The 27,489-nt window shown below is 37.6% G+C and overlaps 1 protein-coding gene across 1 annotated transcript in view; it reads left to right on the plus strand.

Moving 5' to 3' along the window:
- Positions 1-473: 473 nt before the first annotated feature.
- Positions 474-27,489, plus strand: part of Lrrk (Leucine-rich repeat kinase) — a 790,764-nt gene continuing 763,748 nt past the window's right edge. The window contains exon 1 of the mRNA XM_090409582.1: positions 474-556. The gene's annotated coding sequence lies outside the window, so the exon portion shown is untranslated. The remainder of the gene's footprint in view (positions 557-27,489) is intronic.

Genomic DNA, 27,489 nt, shown 5'->3' on the forward strand with positions numbered 1-27,489 from the left:
TCCCATGTTAACCCTTAAACCATCAGATGGCGTAGTGTATTGTAATCTATTGTTGATCATGGGGCTGCTTAGTTGTTGATCATCCAATAAAATTAATTAAGCTAGTTTGTGTTGCCCTTTTTTTCGATGGTAACGAAAATGATCGTAAGAAGTTCATTTAAAGAAGTGGTTGGTTAATACTCTTGTCCGTATGATTTATGAAATTTCGACGGCCTCCGTGATTTCAGGATAATAAATTCGTTATGTTGGAAATAAATTTGACAACAGATGATTTGATTTTATGATATAGCAAGATCTATGAAGTCATGCGACAAATTTCAATATAACTATGTAGCAGTTAATATAAGCAATTAAAGCTGGAATAAAAACATATCTGAACAAACAACATCGAATAAAAGTATTATTTAGTGCTATTTATTGGAAGAATTGCATGGCAGAACTAACCGAATGGAAATAAACCATATGATAATTGTTTAACACTCATTTAAAATATTTTCGGCAGTTAATATGACAAAATATCCACCAATGAAGAAATAAAGTATCGAATTAACGTAATGTGAGTATTTCAGTAGTACCTGAACCTAGGATGTATATAACTTGTAATTTCTATAATTTTATCCATTGATATGTTGGGAATTGTTTATCGCGTGGAATCGGTTTAGAAGAGCGCCAGTGTTTTAAGCCTGCCCACGCACACACCCACATTATTATTATTATGGTTACTCCAAGGAGTCCTAAGACTCCTTGGAGTAACCAAGGGAGGGCCCAAACATCACTGTTGGAGGGCCCATACATCATGTCAAGCAGTAACCAACATTTACACAGTATCTATCATACTTTGCTTTGAACTCATTTACAGCCATGCATCCTCAACACACTGTGGCAATCTATTCCACTCATTTTTATATAATGAAACCTGTGGTGAATTCATCACTAAAAAACAAACGTACATAATAACCACAGTAATGACTATTTAATTCGTAAATATTTCATCCCAAGTATCATGGGACATCATCAGTACAGTAGTTCAAACAATATTAGGAATAACATACAGTTAGGGTGCATGATTACAATGGAATCTCATTATGCATGCAGTAACGTGTTATAGAAGTAAATTAAATATAACTGAAATATTCCACTCATTCACCACTCTCCGAGCAAAAAGCCTACTTCTAACATCCTTGCTAACTACACTCTTGCTCAGTTTTCAATGATGGCCCCTAGTTTTCCCACTACCATACCTGTTTTGAAAAATTTCTTCTGAATTAATCTTGCAAAAATCCTTCAGTAATTTATATGTCTCAATCATATCACCCATTTTCCACATATCAACCAGTTTCTGTAATCCACAAATTATCAATCTGTTCTCATAAGGTTCATTCGATAGACTTGCTACCATCTTATCACTCGTCTCTGGATCCTCTTCACCTCTTCCTCATCACCAAGAAACCCTGGTGCCCAGATCTGCGGACAGTAGTGAAGATGGGGTCTTATTATTATTATTACATAACACCTCCAGGGAGTCTAAAGACTCATCGAGGGTGGGCACCTACTGTACAACTCCCAGGCTTCGCCAGCCGCAATTACCTTCATCATATACACCCATGCCATCTACTGCCAACTGCCACCACTAGTATTTTCATAAACAAACATTCAAACCATTCAAAAAACATTCGAACCCGCAGCCTTTTGGCTAGATACGCTGACCACTCAGCCAACCAGACCATTTCCTCTTTATCAAGGCTTGATAAGGAGGAACAATAATCTGCCTGTCTCCCCTTGTCAAAGTATTCTTCAGTAATGTGGTTTACAACTGGTAATCTTTTCACCCCAAAATGCATAACCTTACATTTTGCCACATTAAACTGACATCCATTCTCCTTTGCCCAGACTGCCAGTCTATCGAAATCATCCTACAAAATTTTAACATCATCTGTATTAATTATTGCTCTACCCATCTCTGTATCATTGGCAAACTGAACATTTCCTCTCAGATTCTTCAATGCACAAATTAAACAATAGCAGTCCAAGAACCGAACCCTGTGGCACGGCACTAATCACAGGTCTTGTAAATCCATTACCTTCACCCAAACTCAGCTGTCACTGTATTATGAAACATGAGCAAGTTATTGAGGCTTGCCCTACCTTTCACAAAACCATGTCCCCCCCCCCCATACAATATCCCATTTCCATCTATCTTTCCATTTATTGATTGGTTGTACAGTGGATGATTGTAGTGGTGAAGATGGAGAATCATACAGTGGGTATCCTCCTGCGATGAGTCTACAGACTCCTTCGAGGTATCATGAATAATAATAATAATAATAATAATCTATTTCTGTATTTTTCTTGACCAATTTCTCCAGTACTTTGAGAACAACTCCTGATATGCTGATTGGTTGGTAATTTGCTACATCAGTCTTGAAGCCTCCTGTATGCAATGGAAATATTTTCCCCCTCTTTCCACCCCCTCAGAACTAACCCAGAGCTGAGACTTAGATTAAACAATATTGTCAAGGGCACTTACACTTCTCTCACCACTTCTCACCATCCTTGACCTGGTATCCAATCCCACATCTGTATTCACATTAAGGTTCTCTGATATGCTATGCGCCTCCATTGCATTTACTTGTGCCCATATAATCCTTTGCTGCTCTTGCCAAAAAGCCTATCCTCTGGCTTATAGCATGTTTGTTATAAAAATTATTAGAAGCTTCAAGTGCAAAAAGCTGTGATATTGTTCATATAACTTGTTTGGATTCTTCCATATCCAGTGCTTGGTTCATTGTAGTATTAATGTTTAGTGTATTCTAAGTTTCTATATTAATTTTTGATGAAACTATTATAAAAACTGTAATTAATTAATTTTTTATATTACCTATACAGTTTAGTGTAGAAACCTGCCAGTGTATTAGTAAACCTTATTTTATCTGATTTTGTACGACTGAGTTACCCTAGTATTAACATGTAGCAGTGTGTATATATTTATTATTGACTCACTTCATATTAATTCACATTATTATTTACATATAATAAATTTAGTTTAATTATTTATCCAAGTGTAAGCAAACAAAGTTTGCACCTGAAGTATCTCCAGGACCGAGGCAACTCGTGGTAAAGGTGGACCAAGCTCTCATCACTCCTTGTCTTAGTATCTCCCATAATGCAAAGCACAACTGTTTGCAGACATGTATAATGCTATGCATTAAGGGAAGGGCCACTACCAGACTAGTTTCGACCTTTATTGAGGTCTTGTCAGTGGGAGCCAGACCCAGAGGTGGTGATACCAAGGTGGAAGCAATGGAGAAGTCATATTTACCTATACAAACTGCCAAAAGGTGTCTCACCTTATTATTAAATTACTCTGGATTTAGAGAAAGATGGTGGAAGTTTTTTTCATTTGGTTAGACTATAATAAATTTAGTTTAATCCTTTATCCAAGTATAAGCAAACAAAGTTTGCACCTGAAGTATCTTCAGGACTGAGGCAACTCATTTCTCCAAATCCAGAGTAATTTAAGATTAAGGTGAGACACCTTTGGCAACTCGTATAGGTAAATATATGTCTTCTCCATTGCTTCCACCTTGGTATCACCACCTCTGGGTCTGGCTGTCACTGATGAGACCTCAATAAAGGTCGAAACCGGTCTGGGTAGTCACCTTTCCTTTAATGCATAGCATTATATATGTCCGCAAGGAGATGTACTTTTCATTATGGGAGATACTAAGACAAGAAGTGATGAGAGCCGTCCACCTTTACCACGAGTTACATCAGTCCTGAAGATACTTCAGGCGCTTCGACAAAGGATCAAACAATTCACACTTTGATAAATTCACACTTCGATAAAGGATTAAACTAAATTTATTATAGTCTAACCAAGTGAAAGAAACGTCCATCTTTCTCTAAATCCAGAGTAATTTAATAATAAGGTGAGACACCTTTTGGCAACTCGTATAAGTAAATATAACTTCTCCATTGCTTCCACCTTAGTATCACCACCTGTGGTCTGGCTCCCAGTAATGAGACCGCAATAAACGTCGAAACTAGTCTGGGCTGTGGCCCTTCCCTTAATGTATAGCATTATACCTGTCCGCAAGGAGATATGCTTTGCATTATGGGAGATACTAAGAGAAGGGGTGATGAGAGCTAGGCCCACCTTTACCACGAGTTGCTTCAGTGCTGAAGATACTTGATGGCGCAAACTTTGTTTGCATACACTTGGATAAAGGATTAAACTAAATTTATTATAGTTTAGCCAAGTGGGAAAAAACTTCCAACATCTTTTTCTAAATCCAGAGTAATTTAATAATAAGGTGAGACACCTTTTGGCAATTTGTATAGGTAAATATGACTTCTCCATTGCTTCTGCCTTGGTATCACCACCTCTGGGTCTGGCTCCCACTGATGAGACCTCAATAAAGGTCAAAACTGGTCTAGTTAGTGGTCCTTCCCTTAGTGCATAGCATTATACATGTCCACAAGGAGTGATGGGAGCTGGATCCACGTTTACCATGCATTGCCTCAGTCCTGAAGATACTTCAGGACTGAGGCAATGCAATGAAAAAATGAAACAAAGCAAACTTTGTTTGCTTACACTTGGATAAAGGATTAAACTAAATTTATTATAGTCTAACAAAGCAAGAAAAAACTTCCAACATTATTATTTACACTCTTCACATTAACAATGCATTCCAGTAATGTGTTTCACCCACCCACTCTCAAACTAAACTAAGAAGCGCAGAATAAACTTTTTAGTTTATTCTGTGCTTCCTTGCTTGCCATGTTTTTTCATCAAGTGCTGTAATTTACATTCACTTAACTTCTCATAACAAACATTTTAGAGTCCTGATCATGCAAAACAGACAAACTGGCTATAGAACACATGCAGTTAACAGCTATAATAGTCATCATAGTTTATGTTGCTTTGGCTTTAATTCTAATCTGATAATCCTGTAATTATTTGCTGCTTGGCATTCTTCCAAGTTACTTCATCATTATGGAAACTAGGAAGTCTAATTTTTCCACAGTAGTTCAGGTATAATCTGATCAGAGCTAAGAAATTATTATTATTTATACAGGTACTCCATGGAGTAAAGGCTTATTGTGGGAGATCCACACTATCCATTAACATAATACCTATCATACATCTCCTTGCATCTCCTTAAATTTATTCCTTGTTGGGTGCTCAAAACCACCTATAACAATTCATTCCAATCATTCACCATTCTCCAAATAAAGAACCTAGTCTGCACACCCTTATTAACCACACTCTTAGATAATTTTCAAATGTGGCACCTTGTTTTCTCTCTACCCCCCATGTATTAAAAATTTTCTTTTGTGTCAATCTTATAGCATCCCATTAGTAACTTATACGTTTCTCTCATAAACCGTCTCATCTGCCTGTCAGCTAAATTCTGCAATCCATACATATTCAGTCTATCCTCATATGAAATATTCTGCAGACCTGTCACAAGCTTGGTCACTTCTTTCTGAATCCTCTCCACTACCTTCCAATCCACTAGAAATGCAGGTGACCAAATCTGTGCATGGTAGTCAACATGTGGCCGAATCATAGCGTTATAAAGAGGGATAATAATCTTCCAATCTTTAGTTGTTAATCCATGCCACCAACCTCATATTCATTTCCATTCGCTCCAACTTATGTAATAAGTTTTCATGCAGTATTCTGTCAAATGCCTTTGCAAAGTCCAGCAGTATCATACTATTGCCATTTCCTTTATCCAGTTCCACTGTCACCTTATTATAAAATGTAAATAAATTACCGAGGCAGGTCCTCTCTTTTACAAAGCCATACTGCTCCCTATAGAATATCATATTCCTGTCCGCCCATTTCTGAATTCTACTTTTAACCAACTTTTCCAATACTTGAACTCCAAAGATACTAATTGGTCTGTAATTTGTTAATTTTGTCTTGGAGTAACCTTTATGTAATGGAACCTACCCTCTTTCTGCACCCTTGGAACCTTGCCAGAGCTGAGATTTAAGATAAAACACCGTCTTATCCGATAAAACGAACGTGCAAGAAAGCATTGCTAGCTTTCTTGCACGTTCTCAAAGCACACAAGGTGATATACCGTACAGCCTCACCGCTGTATTCACATTGATATTTTTCAGTATACTATCTCCAGTTCCTCAATCTCAAATTTCATAGTCTCTGTCACATCAGTAACTTCAAAGTCACCACCTGGATGATATACCCTTGTAAAGTGATCATTTGGTAACTGAACTATTTCTTCTTCTGTTGCTTTCCTACCATCAGCACTGAGTAAAGTTCTTTTTCCATAATCATTCTTTCTTTCAAGAGAGTTTTTTTGCTATTTAGCAAAGAAACTCTTGGATTTATTTTGACCTGCTTAGCTAATTTATCATTTAGCCTTCCTTATTATACTTGTTATCTTTCTTGCTTGTACTTTATATTGCTCATGAGATGCTGATCACCTTTTTGTTTATATTCCTTCCACAATGCTTTCCTTTTTTTTGCAGCTCCTGCTTTATATTGCTACTCATCCACTTAATCCCTACCTGGTTTATCCTCCTGTCGCTGGGTATGCAGTCTGAAACTTCTTTGCTCAAACAATTCCTGACTGCTTCCCTTGTGCTAGTGACATTCAATTTGAGCAATCTCCAAGAACAAGACTGCACAATCACTTTTCTGGTTCAGGGGCAGAGTTGCTACTGTAGTTATAGATAGATCTTTGGTTGCTGTTACCAGATCCAACATTCTCAGATCTCCACTCCCATCGATTACGTGTTGTTTCAGGTAATTATCCCTTAGTAACTGTATTAATTTCATTTTGATTTTGCCATGTGCCCTCTCTTCCTTTAAATCTATATCCTCATAGTTGTAGTCTTCCATGATAATTTCTTGGCCTGTACTCATTATGCTGATCTACTAATGCACACCATCACATCCTCTGGAGCCCCCAGGTCTATAGCAGCAACCAACAACATATTTTGTCTTATTAGCCTCTGTCTCACACCAGACAGCCTCAAATGAACAATTTCCCTCATATCTGCAGTCTTCCTTAACTTTTATTTTTAGTGGTTGAAGTTCTTCAGTTATCATTAATAATACTCTTTCTCCTGCCCTGTTTTTTTCCTGTATCATCTCTGAAAATGCAGTATCTGTTATTATAACTACATCATTCTCTGACAACCATGTATCGCTGATGCCAGTAATTTTTGGCCAAGTTGAGCTGAGCAATTTCAGAAATGCACCTCCCTTGTTTCTGATACTTCAGGCATTCGTGTATTTCAACATCCCCTTCGGCCCCCAGTTACCCTTACATAATGTTATTCCCTGCCCATTCAGATCCGAAACTTAGGCAACTGCATCTAGCTCTTTGTAATAATCATTCCTATACTCATACTCATTTGTCCCAGGGGCAGCTGGACACATGCTTGATTGCTTCTCTCTAATTTCCTTATAGCACAAATACGCTTTGTCTTTGTGACTATTTTAATATGTCCCCTGAACTTGAGGTTTGTTGACAGTCATCTGAAGATACCAAATCTCTGCATTCCAGTAGTGCTATACCTTAAACTTGCAGTGTTAAAACAGCAATTATGGGATGAAAAATCCAAGAAACTTGAAATTTTGATCCCACAAAGTGGGCAAATCAACCATGAGAATACGTGCAACTCGCAGATACGTTCTCTTAGCTGTAGTTGTTTTGGATGGAATCTAAACACTACCAATAGCTAGACAATTAGATATTAGTGGTGTTTGTTATTCCTGCTCACAATCATTGTCCACTACATTTCCAGGCCTATAACAACTCCTGTCCAGTAACTTCACACTAAATAACGTCAACATGCATTGTCACCTGTTACAGTAGAAGCATACAATGAAAGCTTGCTTATGTAAAACCATAACTCGGTGGCTTATTTATTGCATCAACAAAAGTTATGTCACTGTGGCAATTGACACACTGCCATGCTGAAGACTATAAACCATTATGTGGATAATTTTTTTCTAAATTGAAGTTCCTTCAGATTATTTTTGTTTTTGCATGCTTAAATAAGGTAGTTTTTTGAAATGCGATTGTTGCAATATCATTTTTATTGCACATTCTCATTGACTTATGTGTGTATATGTTATATTAGAAAATTTTAGTTTTTATGATGAATGTGGTGTTGTGTTGTTTTTTTTTTGTGGGTGTACCTTGCCTCATTTCCAAAATTCCCACCTACCCTACCCTCATCTCTGAAAAATCACACTACCATATCCACAAGCTCCCACAAAACATCCTTGATATCTCATTACTATGCATATGAAAATCTTCATATGTTGCTTGTCTACATGTCTACTTTCTTTTATAAGTGAATGTAATATTTTTTTCTATTTTATCAGGTTTATTTTTGTTGTGTGCGTTTTCTAATGATTTAATGTTGTTTTTATTATTGGTTTATAAGTGTGATGTGTAAAATATGGCTTTTTTTTGTTTGTTTGTTTTTATTTGGTGTGTTTACAATTTTGAAAACCGAAATTTGGTGTGCAGTGGTTCCTTGTACTTCTTCATTACTTCATCTTTATCGCACACTTATATGTTCAGAAGTAGAAGAACTGACAGCTCTTTTGACCTGGCTTTTTCAATGAAAGTCTGGCTACAGGAAAGGTGCCCAGGGAATGGAAGGAACGTAAGATAGTGCCATTGCATAAGAGTGGTAGCAGACTGGAAGTGTCTAATTATAGGCCAGTTTGTGTGTCATCAGTAGTTGTTAAGATCTTGGAGAAATTAGTGAGATTGTTTTAGTAATATGCTAGCCTTTTATAATAAAGTTGCAAGAGCAGTAGATGATTGCTGTGCAGATGAGGGAAAGGCATATACTGCCATTTTCTTGGATTTAGTGAAGGCATTTGACAGGGTGCCACATGATAAGCTGATATTTAAGTTGCAGCACATGAGTCTGGATGTCAGGTTGGTCAACTGGATTCAGGATTGGCTGTCCGATAGGTATTAGAGAGTTGTGTATGGTGGGACAGTTTCAAGGAGGCAGAGAGGTACAAGTGGGGTCCTACATAGGGTTGTCAGACGTCCCGATTAATCGGGATTGTCCCAATTTTAAGCCTCAAATCCCGATGTCCCAAATAGACCTTTCGGGACACTTCAAAATATTGGAAAGCTTTTGAAATCTGCTTTCGCCGAACTAAAGAAATTTTTAACGGTGTACAGAAATTTTTAACGGTGTACAGAAATTTTTAGCAGTGTATTTGTGTATATTATTATGATTTAGCCGTGCGCCTGTCTCGAGTTGTATTATCTTAATAAAATAAAGAATCTCGTGACTGTGATATTTGGAGTTCATTTGTAGAAAGAAAATGTGTATTTTTTTTTTTTTTTTTTTTGGTTGTCAAAATTTCGTCAATCCAGTCCTGTGTCCCGGTTGACAACCAAGAAATCTGACAACCCTAGTCCCACAGGACTCAGTACTGGTTCATATACTGTTTAACCTTTATATCAATGACATTGTCAGTGGATTGCAAGGGGATAGTTAGTTTTTTGTGGATGATGTGAAGCTGGGAAGGGGCTATTAGTAATGGTGCAAAAGTGGTGGCCCTGCAGGAAGATTTGAATAAGCTAGACAGATGGACAAATGAATGGGGGGGTGTCGGTTTCGTAGCAAAATGTAAGGTCTTGAGGTTTGAGACACATTGATGGCATGTGTATACTCTATTGGAGGAGCTATACTGGAGGAAGTGGGGGAGATATGAGATCTTGGGTTGATGATTGATAGAAACCTGAAGTTTAGGGGACATATTGCAAAGGTGGTGAAGGTAACACAGAGGATTGCTGCAATAATGAGAAGAACATTGACCAGCAGAGATAAGAGAGTTATCATTCCATTGTATAATCTGATCAGACCACACTTAGACTATTGGTCACAGATTTGGTCCCCAGGATTTGAAGCGGATAAATTAACTGTGGAAAGGGTACAAAGCCGGATAACAAAGATGGTTTCAGGACTGTACAATGTTAGTTATGAGGATCAGCTGAGGGAATGTGAACTGCAGATTTGGTGGATAGAAGAAGGAGAAGTGATATGATCGAGACTTTTAAACTGTTGGGTGGTGGTTACAGGGTTGACACTGGGGAGTTCTTTCGCTTGGTTGAACAGCGTGAAGCAAGGGGCCATCCCTGGAAGTTACGAAAGGAAACTGCATGGACGGTGGTTGAACCATGGAATGCATTGCCTGATGGAGTGGTGAGAGCGAGAATGGTCAATGAGTTTAAGGAGTGGTATGATAGACTTTGTGTTTTCTAAGAGGGACTTCCCACGATGAGTTTTGATAGACTTTGTGTTTCCTAGGAAGGACCACCCGCAATGAGTCTTTTGACTCCATGGTGGCCTGAATAATAATAATAATAATAATAATGTCTGTGGTTCTTCAAGGCAGAATAACTTGCAACGGTTGGATTGCATACATCATCAGGGTATATATGGATAGTTACTGGTGCCTTTTGCACTTTGCCCACTCAGTCTTTATGTTGAAGCAAATGAACCAGCTCTGTCTTAATTTTGCCCTAAAAATAAAGTCTCTTCCAGAGCATCCTCCATGGGCCAGTCTCTTTTCTGTGTTGGGAAGCTCATTATCACATAGGTCAGACGGCCATACGTCTTTTTGGTATGCATGTGTTAAAGAGATTATGCAAGCTATTAGCATAAATGTTGACAAACATTACCTGCACCAAACATAATAGCATCCTTTCACGGCAGGTTTGCACCCCCCATCCTGCAACCTCTCACTTTTTCAACTACAGAAGTCTCATACTCCATCATCTGTCTACTTGCAATTGTTTAATGTGCACAGAGCAGTTCTAATTTCTTGCACATCTATTCTGATGGTTCAAGATTAGTGATCTCTGTTGACCGTGATGCTGCTATATTTTGTTTCCTAACATTACTTTCTCCAACCTGATTCCACATAATTGCAGTAATTATATAGCAGAGATGCAAATATGCTATTTGTGCATGTAAAAGAAAACCACCACCAAAAGTGTGTACTTTATAGAGACTCATTGAGTTCTTTATAGGCTATCTCCTCTCCTATGTATAATCCACATCCACTGCAGTGTGAGGTATTATACATGTTGTACAAAATGAAGACCCTTGATTTAGGTTTGGTTATGATGGATTCTCAGTCATGTTGGAATTAAGGGAAATGAGACTGGAGATGCATCTGCTAGATCAATTCATGCTTTTTCAACATACTGTTTGACAGTATGTTGAAAAAGCATGAGTTGATCTAGCAGGTAATTTATATGATCAAAGCTAATTGCCCAATGGCAGTCATCATGGCAGGAAGCATTGACAAACAAATTGCATGACATTATTCTTGAAATTAAGCATTAGCATTCTAGTCAATGTAGAAAGAGAAGAGAGAAATTATATATTTGTGTCAGGACTGGGGTAACTCTTGGCAAAGGTGGTATAACTTCTCATCACTTGACTTAGTAGCACAAACTTTGTTTGCTTACAATTGTATAAAGGATTAAACCAAATGTATAACTGGTAGCATAACCAACTGAAAAATCTTCCATCAACACTCTCTAATCCAGAGAATTTTAATAATAAGGTGTGATGACACCTTTTGGCAACTGGTATATGGAAATATGACTTCTGCATTACTTCCACCTTGGTATTACCACCTCTGGGTCTGGCTCCCACTGATGAGACCTCAGTAAAGCTCGAAACCACTCTGGGCAGACCGTTCCCATAATGCATAGCATTATACATACCCATAAGGATATGTGCTTTGTATTATGGGATATTAAGGCAAGTGATGAGAAGTTATACCACCTTTGCCACGAGTTGCCCCAGTCCTGAAAATACTTCAGGCACAAACTTTGTTTGCTTACACTTGGATAAAGGATTAAACCAAATATATAATTGGTAGCATAACCAAGTGAAAAAACTTCCATCTTCTTACACATTCTTATTTGCTGTGGACTGATGACCCACTTGTGTGTGAAAAATGCAACACACATCTTACCATTTGTCGTATTCTGGTGGTGGTGTGCCAGCACCTCACATGAGAGAGGAATGAAATTTTTACCTATCTAGCCGAGCCATATACACTCAAGTAAATGTTCTCAGGCTCAGACAAATTGCATGACTTTTTTTAAATTTTTTTTTCAAAGACTTAATTTATACAAACAAATTTGATTATATTCATCTGAAAATCAAGATGTAAACAGGAGAATTCATTATAAAATATTAATACCAGAAAACGTTTAATATTTATATTGTAAAATTTTCGGCTAAGTTTCATAGCCATTGTCAATGTACAATATCAGCTGCAGGAGAACAGCTATTTATCTTTTGGTGAGAAGGATATTTATCTTTTGGTGAGATAAGGAATGTATTAAGTTTGCAAATATCCTCCTCTATGTTATCCTGGAGTTTATAGAATCCCCTGCTCTTGGAAGCTTATCTTATTATGAACAAACTGGTCGGTCTGCACAGATTCATCTGGAAGAACATCAGGAATACATTTCTCTTAACGAACCAAACAAATCAGGTTTAGCAAACCACACTTTATCTACAAAACACAAAATTCAGTGGAACAAAATCAAAGTGTTACACAAAAGTTACTTTCTTCTAGAAAGAGTCTACAAAGAAAGCTGTGAAGCACACATTCACAACTACAATCAGAACAAAAACGACTGCCTAAAACTTTCTCAAATTTGGGAAGTTATAAAGCAGGTGATAATGGGAAGCTCGGTAGTCAGTCAGCATCGGTGCGTTGGGTAGATGAGCTGAGCGGAAAAGATGTTGACAATGCATGAAAACTCATAAGGCAGTATCTGACAGAAGCAATGCAGGCGATAAATAGAGTGAGAGTGAAATGGATCAACAGCGAAATCAAGCAAGCTGTGCTGTAAAAGAAAATGTTATAGAGGAGGTACAAGACAGATAATGATGATAATGATCAGATCCATGAAGAGTATAAGGTGCTGGCTAGAAAGGTGACAAGCATGGTAAAGAAAGAAAAGGTGCAATATGAGAGGAGATTGGCTGGTCAAGCCGAGGTTAACTCAAGGGAATTTTTCCACTACATGGCAAGCAAGAGGAAGAATAATTATGGCAGACTAACATTGGTGGATAATCATGGCAGCAGACTAACAGCTGCAAAGGATATAGTGGAATTATTGAACAAGCACTTTATCAGCGTATATCATACTGATGTAAATGATCTGGTGCAATATATAGAAGAGAGGCAAGTATTAGGAGAATTGGAAGTGAAAGAAACAGAGGTGTATCAGGTGTTGGTTTGGTGAATAAGGTTGTGGGAATGGATGACATATCATCACGTACGCTTAAGGAATGTGCACCGCAGTTGGTTATGCCGTTGACCTGGTTATTTAACAAAAGTCTTGTAGTGGGTGGGTGGGTGGGTTTCTAAGGAGTGGAAAGAAGGCAAAATAGTACCACTCCACAAACATGGTTCTAAGACAAGTCTCCAACTATAGGCCAGTCTTGACCAAAACTGCAGTTGTGGTCAAGGTGTTGGAGAGATTGGTAAGGAATATAATACAGAATTGGGTTGATGGACATGGCATTCTTTTTTGATGGTCAGCATGGATTTGTAAAGGGTAGGTCCTGTTTCAGTAATTTACTTGCATTTTATGATAAGATGACAAGTGTGTTAGATAATGGAGAATCATTTACAGTGGTATTCTTAGACTTTGCAAAAGCGTTTGATAGATTACCACATGACAAGTTAGTGTACAAGCTGCAAAGGATAGGAATAGACAGTATATTTGTTAGATGGATCAGAGATTGTTCTCTGAACGATATCAGCAGGTTGTGTATGATGGAGCAATGTTTCAAAAAAGTAGGGTAAACTGTGGTATGCCCCAGGGTTCTATTCTTGGGCCTCTGATGTTTAACTTGTTTGTAAATGATATATCATATGGACTGACTGAAGATCTTCAGTTATTTGCCGATGATGCAAAGTTGGGAAGAATTATAAGTAGCACTGTTGATGATGAATCCCTTCAGGAAGATTTGAATAGACGTTTTACTTGGACAAAAGAGTAGGGTTGTAGTTTTAATATCAATAAGTGCAAGGTGTTGCATTTTGGAGTGCAGAAACATATGGCTCTGTACTATATTGACAGTGCTGTACTGTAGGAAGTGGATGAGATTAGAGATTTGGGAGTGATGGTTGACAGTAGACTGAAGTTTAGAGGGCATATTACTAGTGTTGCAAAGGTTGCACATCATAGTGCTGCTATGATAAGAAGTACTCTAACATTCAAGGATAAGGAAGCGGTTGTGCCACTGTATAAGGCACTGGTTAGACCACATGTGGACTGTTGTGTTCAGATCTGGTCACCTGGTTTTCAGTGTGATGTGGAGAGGGTCCAGAGATGGGTGACTAAGACGATATCAGGAGTTTGGAATGCTGACTATGGAGAGATGTTGAAGAGATGTGGATTGCAGAGTTTGATGGATAGGAGGAAGAGAGGTTATATGATAGAGATGTTTAAGTTAGTGAGAGGATTTTATCAGATTAATCCAGAGGGAATTATAAAAAGAGTAGAAGCTGAGAGGGGGACGAACCAAAGGTCATTCCTGGAAGTTACGTAAATGTGTGGTGAAGAAGGGTGTGAGGAGTAGATTTTTTACATGGAGAATTGTCAGTGAATGGAATGCATTGCCAGAATGTGTTGTTAATACAAGGAGTGTTAAGGACTTTAAGATTCTATATGATAAATATGTTGTTAGTTGAATGATTTAGTTGAATGATTCCCATGATGAGTCTGTCGACCCCATGGAGGGTGTAATAATAATAAATCTTGCTCTACAAAGAAACTCATGATTATCAATTTCTTGATATGCATTCTCAAGGGATGTATAGACTACGATGTCAGCATTACATGATTATTTTTACATTATTATCAATTTCCTGTCAACCATTTTCCTCCAAATTGGGCTTTTACTTGTCAGCACTCCAATATTGTAGTATCTAACATTTCCACCTTCTAAGACACAGACACATCTGACTGAATCAATCCACCTAGATCTTGGTCTTCCTCTAGGTCTTTTCCTTGCCATTTAATGGAATAACTACAGCACAAAGAGAATTATATAGCAGGTTTAATCGTTTCGTCACCATCAAATTTATGTACCCTCAAGGGGTGTACAGGATATGATAGTACTACATGAAAAACTTACATCATTACAAACTTCTTACCTACAATTTTCCTCCAAAGCAATCTGTTACCTGTCAAGACTCCAACATTATCAGATCTTATATTTCTGTCTTCTTAGTCACTTTTTACTGTATCAGTCCACCTATATCTTGGTCTTTTTCCTACCAACCTGGAAGAGAACACTTGTTTTGCTAATCTTTCCTCTCCCATTCTGTTTAAGTTACCAAGATCTAGCAGAATTCAGCAGCAAAATATGCTACTGCACAGGGTGACAAAATTCCTAGGGGGTGGCCCTGGTGGTATGGTAACTTAAACAGTAGCATATTTTGCCGTCCCTTCTTCCTTATTTTTCGTATAGTTTATACCAACTTTTCTGCCCCAAAAAAACTTTCCGCCCCGTGCAAATGCACGTCTTGCACCGTCGGTAGAGCCGGCCCTGCATACCACCTGAGATTAGCTCTGCTAGCACATTCCTAGATGCTAACAATGTTAAGTTTTTTTCCCCAATATCCTCATTTTTAATATGATATTACCATTGATGCATCTGTTCATGCCCCTAATCTTTCTCAGGACTCTCATATCTGTAGTCTCTAGTCTTTGGCAAGTATTTTATTTCTAATCCAGCTCTGAGATCCATTGGTTTTAGCACTATCTTTAGTGTTTTGACTACTTTCACTTTTATTCCATATTTCCATATTTAATTTACCATCTTCACTAAAAATTGTTCCTATTTATAATTAATGAATGAATAATGAATAACCGAGGAGATAATGTACATCCTTATCTAACACCAGATTTAACAACAAACTATCTTCCTGTACTTCCTTTAATTTTAACTGCTGACTTAAACCTCAAATAAAGAACTGAGTATTGCTTGATATAAATCCCCATTGATACCATATAACTGTGGCATTTTGAATAGATTTTCTCTTGGCATCTTGTCATCTGCCTTTTCCAGATCTACAAAACTTAAATATATATCTTTGTTATATTCCCATGATTTCTCGACTATTTGTCGTAAAGTGAAAATCTGATCCTGATAGCCTCCATTTGACTTGAATTCAGCTTGTCTTCACCAAGCTTCCCTTCCACAATCCTTCTCAATCGTTTCTCTAGTATACTTGCAGAAATCTTGCCAGGAACACGTAATTCTCACATTTAGTTTTATTTCCCTTTTTATATATGGGTGCTATGCGAGCTTTACTCCAATCATCTGGAATTTGTCCCTCTGTCCAGGCCTTCTGAACTATGCAGCGCAGCCACTGTAAGACTTTTATAAATCCATACTTAAGCATGTGTGCTCGAATATCATCTACTACAGCTTCCTTTCCACATTTAAGCTTTTGATGGTTTTTGCTACTTCAAGTATGGATGTGTATTCCTGATTGCATTCTTGGTGAGTATTTTTTTTTACCACTGTGCTGTCACTGACTGTTTCATTCAGCAATCTTTCGAAGTAATTACTCCATACATCAAGGAGATCTTTTTCTCTAGTTTTCATGTCACATTTATCATCTCTAATTCTTTTTACAGGCATTCTTTCTTCCATTTCTGAACTTTTTCAACAGCCTCCAGAATCTTTTGCCATGTTTCTGATATTTATTTTCTATGTTATTATTATTATTGCATGATACTTCCAGGGAGTCCAGAGACTCATCGAGGGATGGCACCTAGTCTACAACTCTGTCTCCACCCAATTCTCCAAATACAATCATCATCTACACCAACGGCATCTACCGCTCACCACCACTAGTATTTTCAAAGACAATCACAAACATCTATGCCAATTGCAGGATTCGAACCCACAGCCTTTTGGCTGGAGATCGGATGCGCTAACCACTTGGCCAACCAGGCTAGCTATGTTCTTACCAAAGTCTTTCCATGACTTTTGTTTAGCCATGGGAAGATTTTTTCCTCCAATTTCCTCCTTTTTTCTCCAGTTTTCATGTGGTATGTATGCATCCCATTGTTTAGGAATGTGGCAGGTGTGAGATGGGAATGTGTGTGTGTGTGCATGAAATTCAGGCAGTGAGAGATGAGAGTATCTCAATCTTGGGATTTAGTGATGGGATAGCACTTCAGAAATGAGTGATTTTAAGTTTGTGGATGCCAGTAGTGTGTTGGAAGATGTAGAGAATGTTAAAGAACTACACATTGATTTAGCCTTGGGTAGTTTAGCTGACAGAGATGGTTTGTGTTATGGCATGATTATGTGTGTAATGACAATTGAAAGCAGAATATTGGAGAGAGGGGGAGAGAGAGAGATAGAACTGCTGAGAAAGGGGATGGAAGGAATGAAGATTGAGTCGAGTAGGGTGAATGAAGATCTTGGGAGGATAGAGAGATTGGCTGTATGAGAGGAACAAGAGAGTAGGTGTAAGAGAACAGCATCAGAGAGCAAGGGAGAGAGGAATGGGAGAGACAGTGGAAGAGAGGAAATTGCAAAATGATGACAGTGTCTAGAAGCAAGGGATAGAGAGAGAGAGAGAGAGAGAGGTGAGAGGGAGATAGATTGCAAGGTATAAGAGTCAGGGATGCTAGTGAGAGAAGGATGAATGAATCTATTTGGATTGTCATTTATGGTCTTGATGATTCAGGGTGTGCAGAGTAGAGTGCCATAGGAGTACTTGCCTAGTGGAACAATAGAGAATGTGCAATGGCAGTGAAGAGGGGTGAAAGTGCAGAGGAGATGATTGTAATGGTTGGGATGAATGATCTGAAAGGTAGGATGAATTGTGTAGCACAAGATTTGAGGTTGATGTTAAACACAGTGTAGCAGAAATGTGTCTGTGTTACCAGGATATGATAATGCAGAGTGGAGTAGAAGATCAGTGATGAACAAATGAGATGATAACAGGAAAAGGAATCTGGAATGTGTGTCTGTCTGGCAAGTATAAAGTAAGTGATCATTATGGGGGACTTCAACTATAGTGATATAAATTGAGCAGAGGAGACAGCATGTAGTAATAAAGAAACTGAATTTTTGGATTTCTTGAGGGACAACTGTCTTAGGCAGTATGTAGTGGAGGGAACATGAGGATCGAGAGTTCTGGATTTGGTGACAGCATCAGAGGATCTGATTGTAACTGAGATAGCATACTTGCCCCTGCCCTATTGGTGAGAGTGACCATGTAGTCCTGACTTGGAGGATGAATAAGCATGGGGAGGTATCAAAATAGAAGGAAGTTATGTGAAATTATAAGGCAGGTAACTATCATAGACTTAGAAAACAGCTTGCAGTAGCGCAATGGATGAAAGAATTTAAAGGACCGGTGCTCATTAGTGCATGCATGGGAGATATTTAAGAAAAAATTGTTGACACCATTGACAGATTGTGTACCTCAAATGAAGAAGATAAAGCAATTTGGAGTCAAATGGATGACAAAAGAAATAAAAGGGAATTGCAGAAGAAAATAGATTATGGAATGATATAATCACGTAATCACAAAAATTACGTGATTATATCATTCAGTCTTATGTCGCAAGTATCCTTAAAACAACAAATAGATTATGGAAGACATATAAAGAGAGAGAGGTAGACAGCAATTGCATGAGGAATATAATGCTCTGACTAGGAAAATGACTAGTATTGTAAGGAGAGAAAAATTAGAATATAAGAGGAGATTGGCTCTGCAATCCAAGGAGAATCACAAGGAATTTTTTTCACTATGCAGCAAGTAGGAGGAAAAATTATAGTGGACGGATTATCTTGCAGGATGGAGATGGAAATTGGGTGACCTAAGCAGATGACATAGTTGATCTATTTAATGATCACTTAATTAGAGTGTTCCATCCTGGTGCTACAGGCTTTATTCCTAGAAGGATAATAAATACTGAGCACACTAAATGTGAATAAGGCAGGGGGACTAAATGGAATTTCACCATGTTTTCTAAGGAATGTACTAAGGAACTGACTGTGCTGTTAACTTTGGCTGTTTAATGAACGTCTTGGAATGGGACAGGTTCCTAGAGAGTGGAAGAAGGGTAAGATAGTATCATTGCATAAGGGTGGTGGTAGAATGAAGTATCAAACTATAGGCCTGTTTGCATTTCTTCTGTGGTTGTTAAGATTTTGGAAAAATTGGTAAGAACTTATATACAGAATTTGGCAGATGAGGATATTTATGCAGGCCAGCATGGATTTGTTAAAGGGCACTCTTGTTTTAGTAATCTGGTCACCTTTTACAGCAGAGTAACAAGAGCAGTGCATGAAGGTAAAGCATACACTAATTTTTATATATATATATATATATATATTTTTTTTTATTATATTTTTCCTAGCATGAATTGGATTGGTGAATGGCTCTCTGAATGATATCAGAGTTGTATGTGGGGGAAGTAGTATCAGGGTGTAGAAAGGTTACAGGTGGATTCCCAGGGTTCAGCCCTGGAACCATTGTTGTTGTTCAGTCTTTATGTCCATGATATTATCACAAGACTACAAGGATATGTCTTGTTTGCAGATGATGCAAAGCTTGGTAGGATTATTAGTAATAGTGCTGATGTTTTGGTTCTTCAAGAGGATTTGTGGTAGAATGAAGTATCAAACTATAGGCCTGTTTGCATTTCTTCTGTGGTTGTTAAGATTTTGGAGAAATTGATAAGAACTTATAATGTCAGTTTAATGCAATTAAATGTAAGGTTTTAAAATTTGGGATCCACAGAAAGGGTGCTTCATACTGACTGTGGAGTTATACTGGAAGAAGTTGAGGAAGCTGGGGATCTTGGTGTGATGGGGGATAGGGATTTAAAGTTCTAAGGACATATTACAAAGGTTGTGAAGACATCTCAGAGAATTGCAGCAATGTTGAGGAGAACATTGACCATGAGAGATAAAAGTGTGCTGGTCCCATTGTATAAAGCTTTGATCAGACTACATCTGGATTGCTGTGCTCAGATCTAGTCATTGGGATTTGAAGGGGATGAAGTAACCTTGGAGAGGGTGCAGAGACAGATAACAAAAATGTCAGGACTGTATAATGTTGATTATGAGGATTGACTGAGGGCATGTGGACTGTAGAATTTGGTGGATAGAAGGTAAAGGGGGATATGATCAAGACATTTAAGCTAAAGTGTTATAGTCATATTAATACTGAGGGGATTTTTCATATGGAAGTTGCAAAAGGAGAGGGTGAGTAAAAGGATAAGAAGTAAGTTTTTTGCATGGAGAGTGGTAGGAGCATGGAATGCATAGCCTGAGAAAGTGGTGAACATGCAGACTACGGATGACGTTAAGGAGTAGTGTGATAGGCTTTGTGTTCACTAGTTTTGACCTCCCACGATGAGTTTTGTGACTCCATGGTCAGGAAAATAATAATAATACTAACTATCACCTAAGCTTAAATACTTGTTTTTCTGCCATGTTAGTATCACAACACCTGTTTTGCTAACTTTTCCTCTTCCATTCTGTTGAAATGACCACACCACTTTATATTAGCTGTGCTCACGCATTCTTGAATTCTAATAATAACATTTTCAGTTTTAATATGATTCTGTCATTGATATCATCTGTTCTTTCTGCTAATTTTTCTCCAAACTTGTGTCTGTGATCTCTAATCTTTGATCTAGTGCTTTAGTTCTAACCCCACTTTCAGATCCATAACTTCAAACGATTTTCAACACTGTCTCATACACTGCTAGTTTAAGTGTTTTGGCTTTTTTTTTTATATTTATTTATTTATTTTATAGTGGAACTTATGCCATTATCACAGTTACTATACATACATATTCGCAAGATATATAGTAATTTTATTACTGCAAATATTTCAACCAGAAACTGTGTGGTGGTCATCATCATTGCATCAGCATGATCACAAGGTGAAGCTACAGCAAAAAATGTTAATCCCATTTACAGAGCTGAGCCATGTGCCAGATGCCACCTAGTGGATGGTCACAATAAATGAAAGCCTAAATTTAAAATTAAATGGAGATAGTTACGAAGAGATTCCCCAGAATCCTACTAACAACCAAAATTAACAAACTTCATTCCTTGCTTAACCAAGTGATTAGTTGGGATGAAGACACTATCAAAAAACTGAAGACTCATTTTGGTGGGTATCCATGTTTTTAAGGTCTTTCAAAAATATCTAAGGAAGGAGTTCCACTCAGACCCATAGTGGATTGCATAGACTCCCCCACTTATTGCTTAGTCAGATTTCTAGTTTATCTTTTAAGCTCCATCACTAGCCACACACAAACCTCTGTGAAGAATTCATCAGATCTTTTGACACACAAATAAAAAAAAAAACTTAACCCTTTAAGCTACAGACCTCATGATTAGCCTTATTTACTAATGTACCTCTGGCTGACATTCATCAGCTCTTATCAGATGAGTTTCCTCCAGATATAGTTGAACTGTTCAACTTTGTCATGAAATCAAGCTATTTCATCTGTAGGAACCAGTTCTACAAACAGATCAAAGGAACTGCCATGAGAAGCCTCTTGTCACCTGCACTTGCTAATTTCTAGAGTATTTTTAGAGTATCTTGAAGAACCCCTGTTCTCTTCAATACAACCCCAACCTTCCTTTTGGGTTTGATATATAGATGATGTCTTTGCCATCTGGCAGGACTCAGAAGAGTAATCTCTACTTCGCTTTTTAACCAAAATCAACAGCCTTCATCCATATGTCAACTTTACTATGGGAAAAGAAAAGGATGGACAATTAGCTTTCCTGGATATCCTCCTGTACCTCTTCTGAAATACTTGCTACTTCTTTTCACCATAAATCTACCTTCATAGCCTGCTACATACAGCAAGATTCTGCTCATCATTCATCTAAAAAAATAGGTATCAAATCTTTGCTTAACAGAGCACATGTTATCTGCTCTAATTCCCAAGCTCTCCAACAAGAATTGAACATCATCCACTGCATCTTATTACAAAACGGTTTCACATCAAGGAAATTTAAACACATCTTAGACTCTTACAAGCCCATCACCAAAAACCCTGAACCTGTATGATGAGTCCCTATCCCATATATTGTAGGCATCTTGAGATGATTGCTAAGATCCTGAAATTATATAATTTAGTTTCTACTTTTTTTCCTTATCAACAAAATCTTCTCTTGGTTAACATCTACGAAAGATAAACAGCTCCACCTCTCCTTGTTTACCAAGTTCAGTGTGAGTGCCTCCACTTGTACTTTGGACAAACAGGACGTTATGTTGAAAAATAACTACAAGAACACCTTTCTTATATTAATAACAATAAACCTGAAAAAATCTGGCCTTTGCTCAACATGGAGTGGACACTGACCACTCCATGGTCCAGTACTCGCCATCTGTGAAGGTTTAGCTTTGAGCAGTTATTTAAAGAGAGTGCTGAAGCACTTCTACACTGTCCAAATTTAAATCAGAATAACTATTTCTCTATTGCCAAGTCCCTCATTTTCTGTAATGTAATGTTCTGTAATGTTCCCCTCATTTTAATTTTAATTATTATTATTTTTAATTCAATGCTGTGTCATTTCGTTATGTCATCGGTTCCCAACCGGTGGTATGCGTATCCCCAGGGGTATGTGCTGGGCCATTCAGGGGTATACAAAAAATAATCAGTAATGGTGGAAAAACAAGTAAAGTAAACAAAATGCAAAACGTTAGTTATGGAACAATAAATGTTAAGTTTGAATCACTGCTAATGGAGACACTTTAAAACTAGCTCACATTAGTGAATGATGATGTGAGGGCTTGGCTATGAATCCCTCCCCCAAACCACTCTTCTACCAATCATTATGCACAGTTCATGCATAACTTTTGTCACCCATCCTCCTTTTTAGAACAATTGAATGTTACTAAGAAATGAACTTTGCAGTAACGAACCTTCCACTGACTTCCATTTGTGACGTTTCTAATACTTCTCCAAAAATATAAGTACATCTGTAGCCAGACTGTTTGATCAGTTCAGTTATTGACTGAGTATAAGTAAGTGCGTTGTCTTCAATTGTGATTCTTTTCAAGTAGTTTTTTTATTTAACATTTAACGTAGTTTCAGTTATTATTCTCAGTGATTTTTAAGCATGTCAGTTATGGATCAGTGGTTGAAAACAGGAATGGTTAAAAAACCAAAACTTGATGTGGATTATAACCTGGCGGCAAGTACTTCTCAACATGTGTGTGCGGTTACAAGTACACCCACACTGGGAGATAGTAAAAAGGTGCGTGCCTCAGGTACTACACAGAAGAAAAGGAAATACTGTGAAGAGTATATTAAATATGGGTTTTCATTTGTAGGGAATGATGACTATCCTAACCCTTTGTGTGTGGGGAAGTATTATCCAGTGGTGGCATGAAACCCTCTTTACTCATGCAGCATTTAGAAACTAAACACTATGTATAAAAACAAAGAAATACATTATTTTTAGCACTTAGAAAAGCATCCAAATGTAACTTCATGCATGACATCAGGAAAGAAAGGCAATGAGAATGCATTGAGGCTTCCTACCGTATTGCTTTTTGCATAGATAAATTTGGTAAAAACTACACCATTGCTGAAGATTTAATTTCTCCTTGTATTAAGGATGCCGTTTTCTGTATGTTTGGGGAAGAAGATGTCCATAAAATCCATACTATCTCTTTTTCAAACAATAGAATGTCTTGAAGAATTCAGGATATGTCTGATGATGTTGAAGCTGTAGTAGTAGAAAGAATTAAAAAAAGTAAATTCTTTTCCATCCAGGTTGATGAAAGTGTAGATGTTGCTGATTTATCTATTTTGCTCATCATCTTGAGGTACTTGACAGAAAATGAAATTGAGGAAAACCTGTTGCTTTTTTTATCCATTGACAGAGTGTACCACAGGCAAAGATATTTTTAATGTGATCGATGGTAATTTCATTGAAAAGGACATTAGTTGGTCAAATTGTTATGGTGTATGCACACGGAGACAAGTCTGTCAGGTTGTTTTATGGCCTATGTGGCCGAGTTAAAGAAGTAGCTCCCCCATGTACCATGGAGTCTTCATTCATAGACAAACTCTTGCATCCAAGCCTCTTCCTAGTGAATTGAAAGACCTTCTTGATGAAGCTGTAAAAGTTGTAAATTTTATTAAGTCACAACTACAAAACTCCCGATTATTTCAAGTGCTGTCTGAAGAAATGAGCCTTCACAAAACATTGCTTTTGTTTACGGAGGTAAGGTGGCTATCTCGTGGTAAAGTACTTACACGGCTGTTTGAACTTAGACATGAAGTCCAGGGTTTTTTGAAGACCATCGTTTCCGTCTTGTTCCAAAGTTTCACGACAGTGATTGGCTTTAAAGTCTTGTATATTTATCAGATATTTTTCTGGAAATAAACAAACTCAACTTGGGACTTCAAAACAACTCAATCACTATATTCAAAGTAACCGACAAAATTGAGTCAATGATTAAAAAACTGGACTTTTGGAAAGCATGTATTGAAAGAGTTCAGCTTGAGGTTTTTGAAACTCTGCACAACTTTTTCTCTGAGAATGACTTGCACCTATCTCAAAACTTGAAAGAGAATATTTTAAGTCACTTAGAAGGTCCTTTTATAAGTATTTCCCTCAATGTGGAAAAGAAAACAATTGGATTGCAGATCCCTTCAATGAAGAATTCTTCAAAGAAGCTAAACTATCAATCACTGAAAAAGAGCAACTTTAATCAAACTTTCAATTAAATTCTTCTTTAAATTCTGATTTTAAAAGAAAGCATCTTATTACCTTCTGTGTAGATTGTCAGTGAGGAATATGAACAGCCCAGTGAAAAGGCACTGAAATACCTCTTGCCATTTACTAATACTGAACAGGTGGAGAGAGCTTTTTCTTCTTACACCTTCATAAAAAAAATAAGTACAACAACAAGCTTAATACAAGTCCAGATTTAAGACTGTATCTTGCATCTTTTGAGCCTGATTTCAAGAAACTAAGTGCATCAAAGCTAGCTCAACAATCTCACCAACAATGTTTCAATCGTCTAGTGATCTGTATACCAATTATTACCGACTTTTCAGATAACACAAATAAATATTATAAATATTATTAATAATAATAAATCAAAAGTTTGTTAAATACTTGATCATTGTTATCAATATTTAACATGAAGCTATACTTATTTCTGTGTTACGAATATTGTAAAATTAAATCTGTGGTTTGTTCTTTTAGTGTAGTAATTTTCCAACTCATTACCTCATTTCCACTATTTTACATTAAGATAGGCACTGAACAAAAGTGTCAGTATTTAAAAACAGCTATTTTAAAAACAAGGGGTACAATTTATAGAAATGGGTTTACAAGGGGTACACAAGTGGAAAAAGGTTGGGAACCACTATGTTATGTAATTAAATTAAATTAAATTTTATTTCAAATCACTTAATTTTAAATTTAGCCCTTAATTGTAATCTTATTTATTGTAACCCCCACTAGGTGGCATGTGGCTCAACTCTGTAAATAGGATTAACATTCTTTGTTGCAGCTTCACCTTGTGATGCATGCACTGATGATGACCAGTTAGTTTCTGGTTGAAATATTTGCAGTGATAAAATTACTATAGTCTTAAACAACAAATTACACGATAACCACAGTAATTAACTTTAATGAAATGAGTAAAGTTAATTACTATGGTTATCTTGTATGTGGTTATCTGTCCTGCTTAGAAGAGCAGCCACCATACTGCAATTGCAGTATGGTGGCTGCTCTTCTAAGCATGACACCCAGACCAGTACCTACGTCGTCTGTGGACGATTTGGTGCCTGCATGTCACACCTGAATGGTGCAGCGTAGGAAGCAGCTGCCGCATAGTCTCAACGGCTGCCTTGATGCTTCCATTCTAGTGGCCTCATTGCCAGAGTGATTGCCGTGATGGTACGAAAGCAGCTCCGGCTAGCGTTGCCTTTTAATGCATAAGGCACGAATGGTATCGTTGCAGTGGCTAGACAGGATTCTGAATTAGAGGCATTCAGTCATAATCCCACTGATGGTAGCTTCGCACTACTGGTCACTCTGCCAAGTACATGTACCAAGTGTTTGAACCTGCGGTTCCTCTCGTACTGAGCAGGATTACTATCGCAACGACTAGTCATCAGTAGGGTAAACCTAACCTGTAATCTTTATCATCAGGTTATACTCTCTTACAATATACTCTCTTATGGTATGCAATTCTTACAGTATACAATTGCAACAACATTGAGTTTAATCACTCTCATTAGTAGTCTCTTATAGTATACAATTGCATCAACATTGAGTTCCATCACTCACACTAGTCCACTCTTATAGTATACAATTGCATCAACCTTCACGTTCATCACCCCAACCTCACCTATTATAAAATCAGTTCAGACTCTCTTGGCAATGTGTCCCTGTCTCACATTAAGGACCTAAAGGCATCCTGTCCTTAATTGCATGTGGTACATGAACCCAAAGCCGTTCAGTTCATGCAATTACCACACTATTAATTCTACAGATCTGTTTTATTCGTGATCTCATTAACGTCAGTACAAGCACCAGCCTGGGCTAGGCCACTAGAATTTTCTCTGAAAAACTCTGATTTTTTCCTTCTTTCCCCAATTGATTTCAAGTTCCATTCTTTAACCTAGCTTAGAAACTAACTTACTGACTAACTTAGATACTAACTTAACTAGTAACTAAATTCCCCTTATCCCTATCTAGGAACTTATATATTTCCTTCAAAATATCACCATCTTCATTCCATATATTCATTCATAGACTTTCTATATATTCATTCAGAATCTTTCCTACATATTCATTCAGAGTATTTCATAATTAATTGTGTCTACTCATCGAGTTCCACAATCCAATGAGAAACCCAATGCCACTGAGGTTGGGATAAGATAGATTCCCTATTATGGGGAGCAGCGAGGCTCCATCAGGGATCAACTCTGAGCCCCTACCTCTTTGATCTTTGGTCTCTACCTCTTTGGTCATGGATGTACTAGTGGAGGATATCAAGAAGGAGGTGCCAGGGAGCATGATGTTTGCCGATGATATTGTTCTCTGTGAATCATCCTGAGAGAAGCTTGAAAAGGCCCTGGAAGGGTGGAGAAAGGTATTGGAGGAGAGAGGCATGAAAATTAACCGGGTAAAGAACGAATATATGTCAATGGGGAGTGACGAGGATATGATCATACGACTCTAGGGTGAAAGGTTAACTTCAGGAAAGAAATTCAAGAACCTTGGGTCGGTCGTCAAGAGGAATGGTGACCTGGATGAGGAAATACAGCACCGGATAAAATGCGGCTGGATGAACTGGAGGAAGATGAGCGGGGCTCTGTGCGACAAGAGAGTGAGTTGTAAGATGAAAGGAAAGCTGTATAAGATGGTGTGAGGCCG

The sequence above is a fragment of the Typopeltis vanoorti genome, chromosome 19 (assembly GCF_054136105.1).
Source record: "Typopeltis vanoorti isolate ZY-2024b chromosome 19, IOZ_Tvanoo_1.0, whole genome shotgun sequence".
In the NCBI taxonomy this organism is placed as follows: Eukaryota; Metazoa; Arthropoda; class Arachnida; order Uropygi; family Thelyphonidae; genus Typopeltis; species Typopeltis vanoorti.